This window comes from Mesoplodon mirus, assembly GCF_964341445.2.
Source record: "Mesoplodon mirus genome assembly, chromosome: 3".
In the NCBI taxonomy this organism is placed as follows: domain Eukaryota; kingdom Metazoa; phylum Chordata; class Mammalia; order Artiodactyla; family Ziphiidae; genus Mesoplodon; species Mesoplodon mirus.
The window spans coordinates 195,400,719-195,417,431 of NC_138978.1; the positions used below are offsets into that span (position 1 = coordinate 195,400,719).

Genomic DNA, 16,713 nt, shown 5'->3' on the forward strand with positions numbered 1-16,713 from the left:
CTGGGGCTAATGTGGCGGTTCTGATCTCAAATTCTCAGAGACCAGGCCTGTTTACAGCTGATCCAGTCGTAGGCATGAAGGGAGAAAGGGGACTGGCTGGCTGTATCTAAGGCACGTCACTGGATGCTGCCACACACTGTTTTCCGCTTCATCCCACTGGCCAGAATTTCATCTCCTGAACGTGTGTAGGTGCAGGGGAGGCTGGCATGTGTAGTCTTCATTTGGCTGTCCATGTGTGAGCTAAACCTTCTCTTACTCTGGAAGCTGAATTGAACAGTGTGGAAACCAGCAAAGACCAACGAAATGAGAAAAACAAGAGCTGTTCATTCTGAGCCTGTTCCAGCAACGGAGTCAACCACTGTCACCAGCGTGTTGGCAGAGATTCTCGGGCAGGTAGAGGAGGAGGGACTCTTTATAGTGGATGAAAGAGGAGGCTTCGGGTATGCCCTGATGGGAGGCCACTGGCACACAGAAGCTGTTGGTGAGCTCACTCCAAGTCGGGCATCTTAGGTGACTGGCGAGGCTGCGTATTTGGCTTTCTCTGGTGGGTCCTAAGTTGGAAGCAAGGATGAAGATTGGGGAAGCTGTCAGTTATTACATCCTGGCCATCTGGGGCCGACTGTTACAGAAGTTACTGGATTGTCACTAGAGAGAGCGGTCTGACCTCCGCCGAGCCTGATGGAGCAGGCTGGCTTCCCGGGCTGCTTGTTAAAGATGGAAGGTTGGTTTCCTGGTCAGGTTGCTGGGGATTGTGGTTCAGAGTTCTGTTTTTATATGTGGTCTGGCCATTGTCTATTTGTATATGCAGTCTCTTAACAGATACCTGAGCACAACCAGTGATCTCTGCTACATGGAGTTCTTGTAAGGAAGGGGTTTTTAAAAACAGTGTTAGGTGCTTTGTATGCATTATCTTGTTTCCTCGTCAGAAGAATTCTCAGAGGTAATTTTGACACCTAGAGAAGATAAGTATCATTACCAATAAATAGAGGAACTGTATTTGAAATTAGGTTTGTCTGATGTAAAAACCCATGTGTTTTTCTTTAGTGGCCCTTAAGAATTTTTGTATCACAAAACTCCTTTGAAAAATCAGATGAAGACTCTTGACCTTTTCCCCCGGAAAATGCTGATGCATACACAATTTGCATTCCATTCCAAGCCCTTTGCAGATGTTCTGATCAAGGTGTTTGTGGGTTTACTAGCAGTAGCTGAGAACCCTGCTCTCCAGTGTGAGTTCAGTGTCAGCCACTTAAACTCTCATTACTTAACTTCTCTTAGGGTCAGTTTCCTCGTTTGTAAGATAGAGACAGTTTTGAGATTGCTTTCTAACTTATAAAAACGCTACATAAAAGGAGGATAACATTCCTGCTATCACAGAATGCTATCAGGCTGGCTCTGTTTAAAGTCCTGTGGTAGATGACACACTTCCCATCAGTTGTCTGACTTTCTGTTGTAGGGACTTCCCACCGCTACCACAGATAGCTAACCACCAATTAATTTGCAGTGTCTGCAAATTAATTAACAATAAAAAATGTAGTCTTCATTTTAAAAAGAAATGCAAATACACAAATGGAAAATCTTACAAAACAGCTCCCTATCAAGATGAGACACATAAAAGCTCATGTAAATAATCCTTACAAGAGAGACAACTAACATAAAATTCTTTGCTTGAAACTTTAGGTACAAGAGTTATTTAATTACTTATAGTGCAGAAGAAAGAGGGCAAATCTCTACTGAGCAAATGCCTGCTGAAGCAGATAAAAGAAACAGACAATTTCAGTTACAGAGTCTTGCCCTAGATTGAGAGCTTGATGATTTAGGGGCTTGATTGTCTTTTAGAGTTTTTGCTCTTGTTCAATCTGGTTTTCTTCCTTTGCTGCTCCTACTTCGCATATAAAGATTGCTGTTCCTGGCCTAATGCCAAGGCATGCCTGGGCCTATGACATTTACCTTGGAAGAGTTCTCCTATCCTTTCACACTTGAGAAAACTAACTCAAAACCAGAGTGCCTTACAGAAGCCCTGTTATCTCCATCTTCAGCAGATTCAGATTTCTTCGGCCCGTGAGGAAGGAAAAATTTGTCAGTGTGATCTTATATTTATTGTGGTGGTGAACTCAGCTCCATATTCAAACAGACTTGCCATCCCTCGACATTATCAAGGAAATTTTTAATCAGCTGACCCTGTGGATCTAGTTAAGATAGATTCAGAAGAACAGAACTCTGGTAACGAGTAATAACTTACCATTATAGAATGGATAGCTATACCCTTAGTCAGGGGCTACTGATTAAAATTGAAAGTATCTATGATGTAAAAGACTATTTAGGGAACTTTTTAAAAAAATAAAATATATCAACTGATTCCTCGTAAGTTATAAGCTTTTAGAGCAACATAGTGTACTTTGGTAGAATACTGAAGTGGCTCTTCTTGACAGGATTAGTGCTATCCTTCCTCCGTCCTCACCCGTAGGCTTTACTGTGTAAGCCTTGAATGATCCTGTCCTTTGTTAGAGCCGCCATCAGTTTGCCTAGTCAAGATAGAAGACATTCTTGGGTCTGGTTTTCCAGATCCTCTTGGAGCTGCACTTCTAAAGGTTGAAAGTAATACTATCAAGTCTGTAGATCTTACAGTAATCTCAGCATAATGACCATAACAGAAAGTTTGACTAGTGTTCAGAATAGAAAGTTTGACTAAGCAGATTCACATGAGTAGAATGTCTTCATATCCTGATTATAGTCATGTATGCCTTTTGCAGTATGATATTCTAGACCTGACCAAATACCTAATTGGATTGGGAGGGAGTAATTTAATAACTTGGGAGGATCTGACCTGTGAGATTTCTCCTGGTCCTCCATCAAACAGAATTACTCTTGATTATGGATTGATGCATTTCAGTAGAACACACAGTGGTGGCTTTTCTCTCCATTTGACTTAGTAAGCGTATTGTTTATTGTTTTTTTAAATATAAAATATCTCTGATTACTTTTCTCAAATGGTGAAAGCCTTAACTTTCCTCCCTGCATTTCCATCTCCCAGATAAACCACTGACTTTTATGTGCATAAAACCTTTCCAACTTTATTTTGTATCTTTACACACATGCACACACATACAAAAATATATACTGATTGATTATGTATTCTTTCTCAGACGCATCACAGTGTATTTAATTATTGCTTTATTGTAGACAGTTGGACTGTTTCCATCGTTTAATTCTTACAGAGAAAGCTCCAGTACAAAACCTTGTGTATTTCAATACAACAGTACCATACACACTGTATTTAATAGACAGTTACACAGGTTTCTATAAACAATATTGCTGACCAATAGGGTCTATTCATTTTAAATCATAACAGATACTGCCACATTGTTCTCTCAAATAGTTATACCAATTTGTAGCCTTAAAGAAAATAACACTCTTTAGTTTGTTTATTTACTGGACATTGACTGTGTGCTGTACGCCTGGTTTATGGCTGCTTGGAACTTGTCTAGGAGAGAGGCGTTTAACTGGCACTCATAGACAACTGTGTAACTGGAGTTGTAAGAAGTTTTGTAAAGGAGTAGGATAGGTTAGAATGGTAGTTTGTACCAGACAGACTGGGAGCTTCTGAGGGTGATAGAGGACTCTAAGCAGTGATGCTGTGGCCTTGATTTAACTACTTAATCTTAATGATTGAGCTGCAGTTTCCTTAGGTATGAAATTGGGTTAATAATACCTGCCTTATAGTCTTCCTATGAGGGCTAAATAATATATAGGTATTTTATTTTTGTAGGCATATGTACAGATGTGTGCACATACTTAAGTATTATAATTACATGTGCCTATCTGAATGTGTGCTATCTACTTGATAGGTTCTGGAACCTTCTTTATTCTGTTTAAATACGCCGGTCACCCCTTCTCCCCTCTCCTCTCACCACACTTCACAGATGGCAGCCTGCCTCCTCTTTCACAGGAGGAAGGTGACGTCATCTTCCTCCTGTGAACGGGCGTCATCAGTCAGGATGCCTTCACCTTCCCATGGCCGAACCTGCGGGACCAGCCTGGCCTTCACTCTTCTCTCTTCCTTCCCTCCTGTCTCCGTATTCCTTGTTGGACAGAAGGGATTGTGTGTCGCCACCTGGGTTCTTTGTTCTTTCTCTACCCCGATTCTCAGAAACCTTAGTTACCTATTCCCCATCCTGGAGGCATCTGCTGGGTCCTTCTAACACCACTTGAACATGCTCAGGTCACTGTTACCTTAAACACGTTCACACGCACACACGTGCATTCACACACATGCCGCCTTCACGCATTCATTGATTCATCCGAGAACCGTATGTCTAATGGGGAAGACAGAATGACAGGCGAGTGGAAATGCAGTATGTCAGACGTCGGTCAGTACAGTGGAGAAAAAGGAAATCAGGTTCAGAGGAGGGTGTTGCTGCTCTAAACCAGATGGTGAAGGGAGGCCCTGCTGAGTTCAGTCCTGCCGCCCCTGCCTGGCTTTCCCTTCCCGCTGCCGGAGTTCTGTTTTTCTCCACAGTCAGACACTCACTCCTGACCCGGCTTCAAACACACCACAGGGCATGGCTCTCGAGTGAGCCGTGCCATTCAGTCCAGTGGCCGGGTCCGGTCCTCGATCTGCTTGATCCTCAGCCGCCTTTGCCTCTGCTTTTCCTCCCCTCCTTCTTAAAAGACTCCCCCTATGGCTTGTTGAGTCCCAGAGTGCCTTGGTTTTCTTCCTGCCTCTCTGGAGACTCTGATTCTTCTTGACTGAGTCATTTTCTTCTTCCCAGTCTTTAATGATGGAGTTTTAAAAGTTTCAGTCCTGGCATTTTTTTGCTTTTTGCTTTTCCCTCCCTTCTCAGTTGATCTTGTTCCTGCCGGTGGATCAGTTACTCTCGAGTCTCGTGTTGATCCAGTTTCTTATCTGTAGTGTGGGGCCCTGCCTGAATCCTGAGCACACGCGATTCCCTTCGTCTGCACGGGGACCCGTGGTTTCCCTCATGGAGGCTGCCCCCGGCTGTCCAGGGCACACGCTGGACCCCAGCAGTCTTCTCGGATATTCTCTCTCTCTTACCTCCCCTTCTCAGTCCGTCACCGAGTTCTGTTTACTTTCCTTCTCAGTGTCTCTCAGATTTCTCCACGCAGCTCTGTTTCCGTTTCTCTCCCTGCTGAGTGAAGGACTGTCACCTCTCACCCGGAACTTGAGAGCTTTTTTTTTTTTTTTTTTTTTTTTTCTTCTTTGTGGTACGCGGGCCTCTCACCGTTGTGGCCTCTCCCGTTGCGGAGCGCAGGCTCAGCGGCCATGGCTCACGGGCCCAGCCGCTCCACGGCATGTGGGATCTTCCCGGACCGGGGCACGAACCCGTGTCCCCTGCATCAACAGGCAGACTCAACCGCTGCGCCACCAGGGAAGCCCGAGAGCTTTTAAACTAATCCCCCAGCATCCAGGATCCATCCCTCAAATCTATTCTGTTTCTCCACCAGTCTTTAAGAGAAGTGAGGAGGGAGAGAAAAACAAAGAAAGAAAAACCTCTGCTTTCAGACCTTCCTAGAGTTTCCCACTGAGGTAAAGATAAAGATGTTTGACGAGACGTACAGAACCACGTGTGATCCAGAACGTAGGCTCTCGGAGAGAGGAACCCTCCTCTGCGTCATGTCCTCACGCGCCCCTCTTGCTGAGGACAGAGCCCTGCCCACAGTAGGTGCTCAGCAAACCCTTGCTGTAGAATCTGCCCCGCCTCCCCTCCCAGGCCCCAGCAGCGGCCTCTCAGTTCTTCTTTAGGGCAGTCGAGCATCAGCTCCCGCTGCCCCAGCTGCTGTGCCCCCCAGACTGGCTGGGCTTATGTCTGTCTGTCCTTCGGCTCTCTGCTCAGACATCACTTTCTCAGGGATGGTTTTCTTTGACCTGTAGACGGCTTTATGCTCTTAATACTCCCGGCATACTCTTCTCTCACTGCTTCGTAAGACATGAATGCATTGGTGGCATTATTTTCCTGATGTCTGGATTTCCCATTTGACCTAAAGCCCTGCTGACTACAGGGGACTGTGTCTGCTTCGCTCATCAGCCTGCCTTCATTTTCCAGGGAGTACCTGGCTGATAGTAGAAACTCAATAAATGTGTGGAGAGTATATGTGTAACAGTTGATTGTCTCACCTCTGTTCCAGGAGTCCATCAGTAAACATGGGTGGTGGTATGACAGGCACATGTTTCCTACTGTTTCATACTCCGGTCCCATGAGGAGTTGCTGAGATATCGAGTGACATGTGGCTTGAGAGGAGACAGCATTCTGATCCAGGAAGGGGGTTTTTTGGCCCTAAGAAATCCTAGAATTGTTTTCTAACCACTTTGATTTGTGTTATAAGCCAGTCTTTATAAAAGAGACCACATTATGGAAAAAATCATAGGAACTTCTTTATGAAGGAACATGACAGTGACTTAGTGCTTTATAAAGGACAGCAGTAGATACTTGAATTGTAAGAAACGTGATTCATTTCTTTTTGGTGAGTAATATTGTAAATCATTGTTCATCACAACAATATATTTCACTGTCTCAACTCTTCAGCTTAATTGGGGTAGAAGAGGAAATATAGCTCCTGGTCTGTATTCCAGAAATGAACCTCTGGATAGCACTGCATCAAAGATTTTTACAAGTAAATAATTAATTGGTTTAGAGCAGGCTGACAAATATAATTAAGCAATTTATAGTGGAAATATTCAGTATTTCTCTAATTAGTGACAGAGGAATACCTGAGGCTGTGGTCAGATGAAATACTTCCCAGATGAGTTTTAAGATAAAAGGAAATCCAGAATTTTTCATCATATTTTTCTTTATCATCAGTAATCAGAATTTTAAAGGAAAGACTCTTACAAAAAGTCACAGTTGGATTATAGTTTATCAAGTTGTGATATATATATATGCTATACATTTTCTTTATTGTATCCTAAATTGGACCCAACACATGTTCCATTTTGTAGTATGCCTTATTAATACTATTCATTTCACTTTTCTGTTGCTAAGAAACATATTTGGTGATGGAGACTTAGTATAGAGGAGATAAGAGACTAATCTCAGAAATATATAAACTAGAGCTTTGTTTATTACACTTTGTCAGTAGAAATATTGCTAAAATATATTTAAAATTTTCATAGCCTATTTTGCCAAAATATAGTTTATTCTTTGAACTATTTATAAGTTCCTATATTTATAATTGGCTATTAGAAAGTCAGTTTGAGACAGATAGAAGAAAATATAAGTGCATATATTTAACATTATATTTTTTAAAGCTATACTTTACTAAAATATCAGTAAAACAAGATATAACCCAACATAAAAAGTCTCATGAAGGAAAACTCAGAAGTTTGTTATCAGCCAAAAAATTGTCATACCACACCACACTGGCTAAGAAGGAAGTAAATATTATTCTTACAGATTTTTTTTTAGTGAAATATGAAATACAAATAATTTAAATTGAACTCTGTTTTGTGCCAAGAGTTTGGCACAATCTCAAATAATTAGTTAAAGCTATCTTTTTTCCCCTCCAATTTTATCGAGATATAATTGAGATACATCACTGTATAAGATGTACAGCATAATGGTTTGACTTACATGTAATATATTGTGAAATGAATATCACAGTAAGTTTAGTTAGCATCCATTAGCTCGTATAGGTACAATAAAAAGAAAATGCAAAAAAAAGGGAAAAATGGTTTTATTCTTATGATGGGAACGCTTAGGATTTATTCTCTTAACAACTTGCCTGTATATCAGACAGCAGTGTTGACTGTAGCCATCATGCTGTACATTGCATCACTAGTACTTATTTATCTTATAGCTGGAAGTTTGTACCTTTTGACCATCTTCCTCCAGTTCCCCCTCCCCCCTCCCCTGCACTTCTGGCAACCACAAATCTGATCTCTTTTTTCTATGAGACTGTGTGTGTGTGTTTTATTTAGATTCCATATGTAAGTGGCATCATGCAGTACTTATCTTTCACTTAGCACAATGCCCTCAGGGTCCATCCATGTTTTTGCAAATGGCAGGATATCCTCATTTTTTATGGCTGAATAATACTCCATTGTATATGTACCACAACTTCTTTATCCATGCACTGATGGATGCACACTTAGGTTTTTCCCATGTCTTGGCTACTGCAAATAATGCTGCAGAAACATGGGGGTGCAGATATCGAGTTTGTTTTCATTTCCTCTGGATATATTTCCAGAAGTGGAATTGCTGGATCACTTCCTCTGGATATATTTCCAGAAGTGGAATTGCTGGATCACATGGTTTTATTTTTAGTTTTACTTTTTTGAGGCTCCTCCACGGCGGCTACACCAGTTTACAATCCCATCAACAGTGTACAAGGGTTCCCCTTTCTCCACATCCTGGCCAGTATTTGTTATCTCTTGTCTTTTTTTGATGGCCATTCTAACAGGCATGAAGTGGTATCTTATTGTGGTTTTGATTTGCATTTCCGTAATGACTAGTGATGTTGAACATCTTTTCATGTACCTGTTGGCCATTCATATATCTTCTTTGGAAAAATGTCTACTCAGGTCTTTTGCCTGTTTGTTAATTGGATTATTTGGGGGTTTTTTGCTATGGAGTTGTATCAGTTCTTTATATATTTTGGATATTAACGCCTCATCAGATCTATCGTTTGCAAGTATCTTTTCCCATTCTGTAGGTTGTCTTTTCACTTTTTGATTGTTTCTTCTGCTGTGCAGAAGCTCTTGAGTTTGATGTCATCATACTTGTTTATTTTTCATTTTGTTGCTTATGTTCTAGGTGTCATATCCAAAAAATCATTGTCAGGGAGCTTCTTCCTGTGTTTTCTTCTAGGAGTTTCACGGTTTCAGGTCTCACATTTAAGTCTTTAATTCATTTCGAGTTAATTTTTGTGAGTGGTGAAAGATAAGGGTCTAGTTTTATTCTTTTACATGTGGATGTCCAATTTTCCCAGTACCATGTATTGAAGAGACTGTCTTCTCCCTATTGAGTATTCTTGGCTCCCTTGTCAAGTATTAGTTGACTGTAAATCCTTGGGTTTTTTTCTCGGCTCTCAATTCTTTTCCATCGATCTATGTGTCTGTTTTTATGCCAGTACCATACTGTTTTGATTACTGTAACTTTGTAATATAGTTTGAAATCAGGAAGTGTGATGCTTCCCGCTTTTTTCTTCTTTCTCAGGATTGCTCTGGCTGTTTGGGGTCTTTTGTGGCTCCGCATAAATTTTAGAATTGTATTGTCTACTGCTGTGAAAAATGCCATTGGAATCTTAATAGGGATTGCATTGAATCTATAGATGGCTTTTGGTAGGATTGACATTTTAATAATATTAATTCTTCTGATCATGAACATGGGATTTCTTTCCATTTATTTGTGTCTTCTTCAATTTGTTTCATCAATATCTTGTAGTTTTCTGAGATCGTTCACCTCCTTGGTTAAGATATTCCTAAGTATCTTATTGTTTTTGATGCTACTGTAAATGGAATTGTTTTCTTTATTTCTTTTTCAAATAATTTACTATTACTGTATAGAAACATTACTGATTTTTATATGTTAATTTTTTATCCTGGAACTTTACTGAATTCGTTGATTAGAACTAATGGTTTTTTGGTGGAGTCTTTAGGATTTTTTACTTATAAAATCATGTCATCTTCAAGTAGAGACAATTTTACTTCTTCCTACCTGGTTCTGATGCCCTTAATTTGTTTATTTTCTTGCCTGATTGCTCTGGCAGGTTCTTTCAGGGCTGTGTTGAATAAGGGTGGCGAGAGTGGCTCCTGTGTCTTGTTCCTGAGTTAGGCTACCTCTTCTTATTTGTAATATATTTAGATATAGGCTGTGTTTTTGGATTGTCAACTGTGTATTTTCTACATTGTTACCACCTGTGTGGTATTTCTTTTAAATTTTGTAGGAGCTTTAATACTCTTCCTTTATACAGACATGTTAATATTTTATACTGATTTTTTTACTGTGTTTATAAATGCACTTTGTATTAGTTTTTAATTGCTAATTATCACAAACTTAGCAGCTTAAAGAAACACAAATTTATTATCTCACAATTTGTGTGGGGGGGTCATCAGTAAGTTCACATTACTGGTTTGTGGGTTCTTTGCTCAAGGTCTTAGGAACTGAAATCAAGGTGCCAGCTGGGCCTATGATCTCATCTGAGGTTTAGGGCTTTCTTCCTTGTTCACTGATTGTTGGGAGAATTCAGTTCCTTGAGGCTGTATGATGGAAGTCCCTGCTTTCTTCCTGGCTGGGAGCCATCTTCGAGGCCACGTGGCCCTCTCTGCTGTAGGAGTTTGCTCCCTTAAGGCCAGCAGGAGAGTCTCTCTGGCTTTGAATCTCTCTGACTTCTTTGAAGGGTTTACCCGATTAGGTCAGGTTCACCCAGGATAATCTTCCTGGTGATTATCTCAAAAGTAGCTGATTTAGAGCCTTGATTATGTCTGCAGAATCCTTTCTGTCACATAAGATAACCTAATATGGGGGTGATAGTTCATCACATTCACCACCCAGCTCACACTCAAGGGGAGGGGATGGTGCACCAGGACTTGAGGATTTTGAGGGGTGAGGTATGTCTGAGAATTCTGCTTACCACAAACTTTGATAAGTTAGCTAAAACATGAAGTGTTTTGGAGATAATTATTATCTTCAAATATTATAACATGTAAATCTTGTTCGCCTTCTTGGTGTAGTTGTTTTTTTGCATTTGCAGACATATTCTTATCTGTTCTTATCCAAATTTAGAGGCTGTACTGGTAATAAAATCACTTAGAAATGTCTTTTACACTCTTGACCTTTGGATCCTTGAAGCAGTAAAATCTCCCCAGCAGCACCATCTATCTTTGCTGACTCTGATTTATGGTTTAGAGGATACAGACACTGTCCATTTCAGCATCTGGCATAAAGTGTGCAGCCCAAGCCAGACCACAGGGAGAATTGCCAGCGATTCCAAATGCAGTCTGTTTCCTGCTGAATCTCTTGTATACGATTGCTATCTATCTTATTTTATACATGACTTTAGAATTATTCAGAAGTCTTAAGGTTACAGATTAGTGGCGCTATCTGAAAAAACTATACAGAATCGAATATTCTATACATAGGTACCTCCCTACCTACATCATGCATGTACACCTGTGTGTGTGTAACCATGTAGATTTATGTCTGTGTGGTATGTATGTGTAGCTGTGTTATACAGCATTATTTTTACAGAAGCAGTGTTACTGATAAAGTATCCCTTGGGTTTTCTTTGATACCTGAGAAGTTTGGTAATAAAGTAGTATTGAACTTAGGGGTTTTAATAAATTGAAAATTATGTACCATAATGGCCGTTATGTCATCCTGTGAGCATAATGAAAAAGTGGTGTGGAAGTTTTGAACTATATTTACTTAGGAAAAAATAAGATAATTTTCAGGGAACTTTTTGCTCCTTCTATTTGAAGGTAATATTGACTGAAAGCTGCCTTTATAAACCATTTACCACCACGAGCAGGAGTGCTGGTAGCTGTAGACAATTCAGTAGAGAGAAGAGATACAGACTTCTGTCCCATTTTTCTTTGTTCAAATTTCTACTGAGAGACTTTTATCATCTCATTATTGTTCTGCTGTCTTCCTTGTCCATTAGGAATATTGAAATATCTTTCCAACTCTCTTACTATTGTCTGGTGTAACATAACTAGAAAGAATTCATCAAAGAGGCAAGTGTTGCCCTCTCTGTTTGTGACCTTCCATGTCGTCCTAAAGATGGACTTTCTGCTTTTTCATCTCACCACCTCTGTCTCTAGTCCTCTAATGCAGTAGAGACAACATCTTAAGTATTTCCAGGTATTTCCCCATGAATTTTAGGAACATGGAAGCTTCTCTTAAGAATTATCAGCGTGGCAGCAATGCAGGCATCATTCCTTGTAGTAATTCTGATGCATTCATATCTTTTTCATTGATTTTTAAAAATATCCTAAGTTTCCTAGACACTGATGAATGAACATTTAGAAGGCAACTTTTCAGGGGGAAGAATTTTGTGACTTTATAGGAACTTATTTTTCTTGTTTGCTAAATAAGGTCTTTTTCCCCCCCAAGGCTTAATTACTCAAAAAAAATCTTATCTGTTTCACATTTTATACCATAAGATAAAATATGTTTTCCACTTCCATTATTAACCTATATGATTTTGACTTCAGGGAATGAATGGATTACATTGATGTTCTATTAAATTATAATTAGAAACAGCTGAGTACACTTAGCAGCTTTTCTAACATTTATAGGAAAGGAAAAAGACAAGTAGAGCTTGGATGAGAAATGTTTTATCAAAGAGGATAAAATTAGATGCAGATGATAAATATTTTTAGTGATCTCCTGACTGCCAAGCCCATTCTACTTGCATCTTCTAAAGCAACTTAGGATACCTAAATTTTATTCTGAGTGCCAAGGGTGAAAATATTCACACATTGCAAATTAGTATCACATACCAAAATTCTAATTGGGACGTAACTATTTTATGCATTTATATAATTCCCAAAATTGGTGTATAGCAAATACTTGTACAGTTTAGTCTGTTGACACCTTCTTATGCCTTTGGAATAAAAATATTTCCCTAGAAAGATTGATACATAATAAAAATCACACTTAGAACTGTCAATTACACTTTTAGAAGCATCCTGTCTTTTCCGTCACCCAGTCCCTGTGCATTTGATTCTTTGAAATAACCACCGCAAAATATCATCTTATAAAAATGCATTATACTTACAGAAATGTTTGGGAACATAACATCCCTTCTGTTGGTAAATGGTTGACCTAATTACAAGGTCAGTTACCTTATAATTACCTAATTACAAAAATTTGACCTGTTATCTCATGTGAAGGCCATTTATAGCATTAACTGGACCTATGGGGATCTCAGAGGTATTAGGATTGTTATTTTTGCTTTGTTTTTATCAGCTGGAGATTTAAAGGACAGGACATACTAGTAAAATCTGTTATTTTTAAGTGTGAAAATGTGCCAGTCAGGCATTTATTATTTGTGTTTTATTTGTAACTGAGATACTTTAGAGGCGGCAGGTGCCACACAGATCACCTCCAAACTCTGTTTAATATAGTGAGGACACAGAGGCCCAGCAAGGTTAATCGGCTTGTTCAAGGTCACACAACCATTACTGTCAAGAATCAGGTCTGTTATTAAAGGTGCATATGGATTCTGTGAGTGGCACATGAAACATTTGATGACACTCCCAAGCAGGAAATAGTTCCTCATAGTGAACATAAATTACTTACTTCCTCTTGTTAGATACTTGGAAGAGATGGAAAACAGCTGATGCCTGCAATGCCAGTTCTCATATAATTTCATTATTTCTTGTTATTTAATTACCATTTCTCCTAATTTTCTTCGAGAATGACTTGCCTGACAGGATTGTATTTGTTGTTTTTTTGGTTTTGTTTTTAACTGCAATAGTATGTTGTTTCCAAAGGATGCTTGGTATATGGTTCCCAGGACCAGCACACAATCGTGGGTCCCCTTGTTGACAAATGATTAGGAATTTCTAGGTGGCAGAACAGAGCATTACACTCAGTGCAAGGCCCTGCTTGAACGTATGGGCCGCACACCTGTGAAGCTGGCACTCTGGTTCTGGGTGTTTTGTCTGAAACTTTCTTGTTAAAAATTAATATACCAAACTACGGGCTTAAATATTTTGATACACTATAGAGATTAACTTTTTTGTTTTGATCCAACAAGATAATTTTCTGTTCTTTCTCTGTTGATGAGTTTATGCTGGGTAATACTGTTAAATTTTTTCCCCAAGATTTCCTGAGGAGGAATGCTAGAGTTATAAAACTTAGAAATAAATGTATGTGTTGTTTGGAGTAGTGGTGTCTAGATTCAGGAACCAAGTGACCCAAAAACTGATACTTGATAAGCAGTGTCCACTATGTAATTTGGTCTGGGGCATTTAATTTGTAGGAGGATGTTTGACAATTTAAAAAAAAGATGTGACTATTTTCCAAAAATCTTTGAATGGAAGCAGCTTGTATCAGCTAGCCTCTTTTATATTAATATACATCATTCAGTGACATTGCACATGTTTTACCAGGGATGCTGAATTTCACCTAAGTGAGATGCTGGTAATCGTTTTACACATAAGTGAGAATATAATATAACCTGATGTTTGTATATGCATTTTACATGTACCCTGGCTGCCCTTTTTGTTACATCTTTTTTTTTGATGTGAATAATGTTCAGTGTTTATTTGAATAACGTTGATGGAGATAGAAAATATGCTTTTAAAGTAAACAATATTTGAAGCTTTGCGTAGAAAAAAGATGAATGTACCTTTGAAAAAAAGACTAAATAATAATTCGGTCCAAGTGGTTAGGTATACCTGAGTGCTAATTTCTGTCTTTTCATGACTTTTTAGATATTTTATTTTCAGATATAAAAAGTTAAAATTCTATTTTATAACATAAATACAGTAAAAATGACATGTCATGTAAGTTTTTTCACAGAAATCTTTATTAATACTAACGTTTAAAAATTATTTATTGCTTTATTAAAAACTTACCACATGACAAATAAATGTACATTTTTAATTTCTGTGTATTGGTATTAGATTTTTTCCAAACCTAGAGCTGAATATTTATGTGGGACTATCTTTTTTTGAGAGAAAAATAGGATTTTTGAGCAGTAATGCTATTTAACTGGATAATTAACTTTTAAAAGATATGTATATATTAGAATAAGTTAAGAAAAGGTGGTTCTTTTTTTAATACATTGGCATTTTGTAAGTTCCTCCTTTGTAGTGCTAATATAAATTTTACCAGTAGTAAAAAGAATTCAAATTTGTATTGCCTTTTTCTGTTCATCCTCTTTTTAAGAGATAGCCAACAGTGCCACCATCAGAACAGACAGCCTTTTCTCATCATAAGTATTGGTTTCCTCAAAAAAAAAAAAAAAAAAAAAAAAATCCCTACACTGAAGGATGGTTGAAAAACTGCATGTGTTTAAACAGACACATAAAAAATATTGGGAGATAACCAATGACGTAATGAAACTGCTTTTGATTTATTTTATGATCCAGTCAAATTCCTAAAATTATTCTTCAGAAACATGTTAGTAATTTAGATAGTTACATTTGGCCAAGTCATTCCGTCTCGGTAGCATTATATTGATGCCAGTTTATTGTTATCATCTTTAATTTGTTATTGAAAGAAACGATCCTAAACAAGAATATGAAAACATGAAAATAGTCAGACTATCTTGGCCTGATTACATCTTCCATTTTGAGGGCAATTTTTCATTCTGCCCTTTCCTTTATATATGATTCATTTTTTAATAATGGAACTTTAAAGGTAAATTGTCAAGTTAATTATAATTACGGCGGTTTCAGAATCTATATTAAAGCCTAAGATTCTTCTCTCATGGTCTGATACTTACATGATATGGTATATTTATTTTTGAATGAAAAGAAACCTGGTCCCCATCTTCCTGTTGACATCAAACAGTCTTCTGATATGCTAATCCAGAGTGAGGGAAAGCACATAGACTGGCTTTATTTGGAGTCATTCCAAGTCTGAAAGAATATTATGTGTATAGAACTGATTTTGCAGCATTGCCCTCATAGAATGAAAACCGATGCTGACACAGTCTGCAATTAATAAGACTTAACGTTGAAACATGATATGGGAGGTTTTCACCATTTTAGTATTAACCCTGATTTGCTTTTTAATATCCTGGTCATCTAATTGTTATTTGTTTTTTTGCTACTGATGTAATAGCTATTGAAATTGCTAATAAGTTCATTTCTATAGTGTGTGTTCCAATAAAGATTAACCTAAAGTGATTCGCTTTTCCTTAAAGATTTATCCTTTGGTGTATTGAGTGCATATGAGACAGTAGATATAATAATCCTTTGCTAAGTATGAAGTAGGGATACTAGCAGATTTGTTTCCCTGTATTGTTTTTCCTTTCAGCCTGCCCTCAACTGGTCACAGGGGTAGGAACTGACACAGCTCATTATTTTGGAATCATCTGAAGTACCATTCTCCATATTCAATAACAAAAAAAATCAAATTAGTTGAACTTTCAAAAATGTCAAGTCACCAGATAAAGTGCATTAAAGCACATATTTAAATGTCGATGCCTATTAATAAATGTATATCTTAAAAAGTTAAAATTGTCTGAAAATTTGTTTAAATGAAATACTTCTTCATGTTGGTCATTTATAGACTTTGCTAAGTAGGAAACCAATTACACTTTTGTTTTTGAAAAATAATTTTTATGTAAAGAATCTTTATAAATCTTATGAAGCCACGAACTGTGTTCTTGAATCAGCATATTATTAGTATATTCTTCTAGCAAAGGTAATGTAGAAAAATGGGCATGAATATGTACCTTTGGTTTTGCAGTTATTTAGTTATTGTCCTCTTATGCGTGATGGCCCACTCCTTCCAAGCTAGCATATTTACACTCAGCTTTTTTGCCCTGTCCTGTAATGTTTTGCTCCCATATTTAGTTTCATTCGTTCAAAGCAAAGTACAAGTTTGACTTGGAGTATGCAGTGGAAATATTCATGAAAACTTTTCACATAAATCCCTTTTATTTATTTAATTTTTAATAAATTAAGTGATATTTCAAATCACCAAGGATGGTTCAATATTTAAAGGAATTCTACTTCACTACCTTCTGTCAAGAGAAGGACTGTCTTGTAATGAACATAATCACCTCCAGGTCTCT

The 16,713-nt window shown here is 38.0% G+C and overlaps 1 protein-coding gene and 1 long non-coding RNA gene across 5 annotated transcripts in view; one reads left to right on the forward strand and one right to left on the reverse strand.

Annotated features, from left to right (window-relative positions):
- Window positions 1-16,713, reverse strand: part of LOC309801597 — a 207,989-nt gene that overhangs the window by 166,271 nt on the left and 25,005 nt on the right. The gene's annotated exons all lie outside the window — the stretch shown is intronic.
- NEK7 (NIMA related kinase 7) overlaps window positions 1-16,713 on the forward strand; it is a 136,264-nt gene that overhangs the window by 83,274 nt on the left and 36,277 nt on the right. The window lies entirely within an intron of this gene.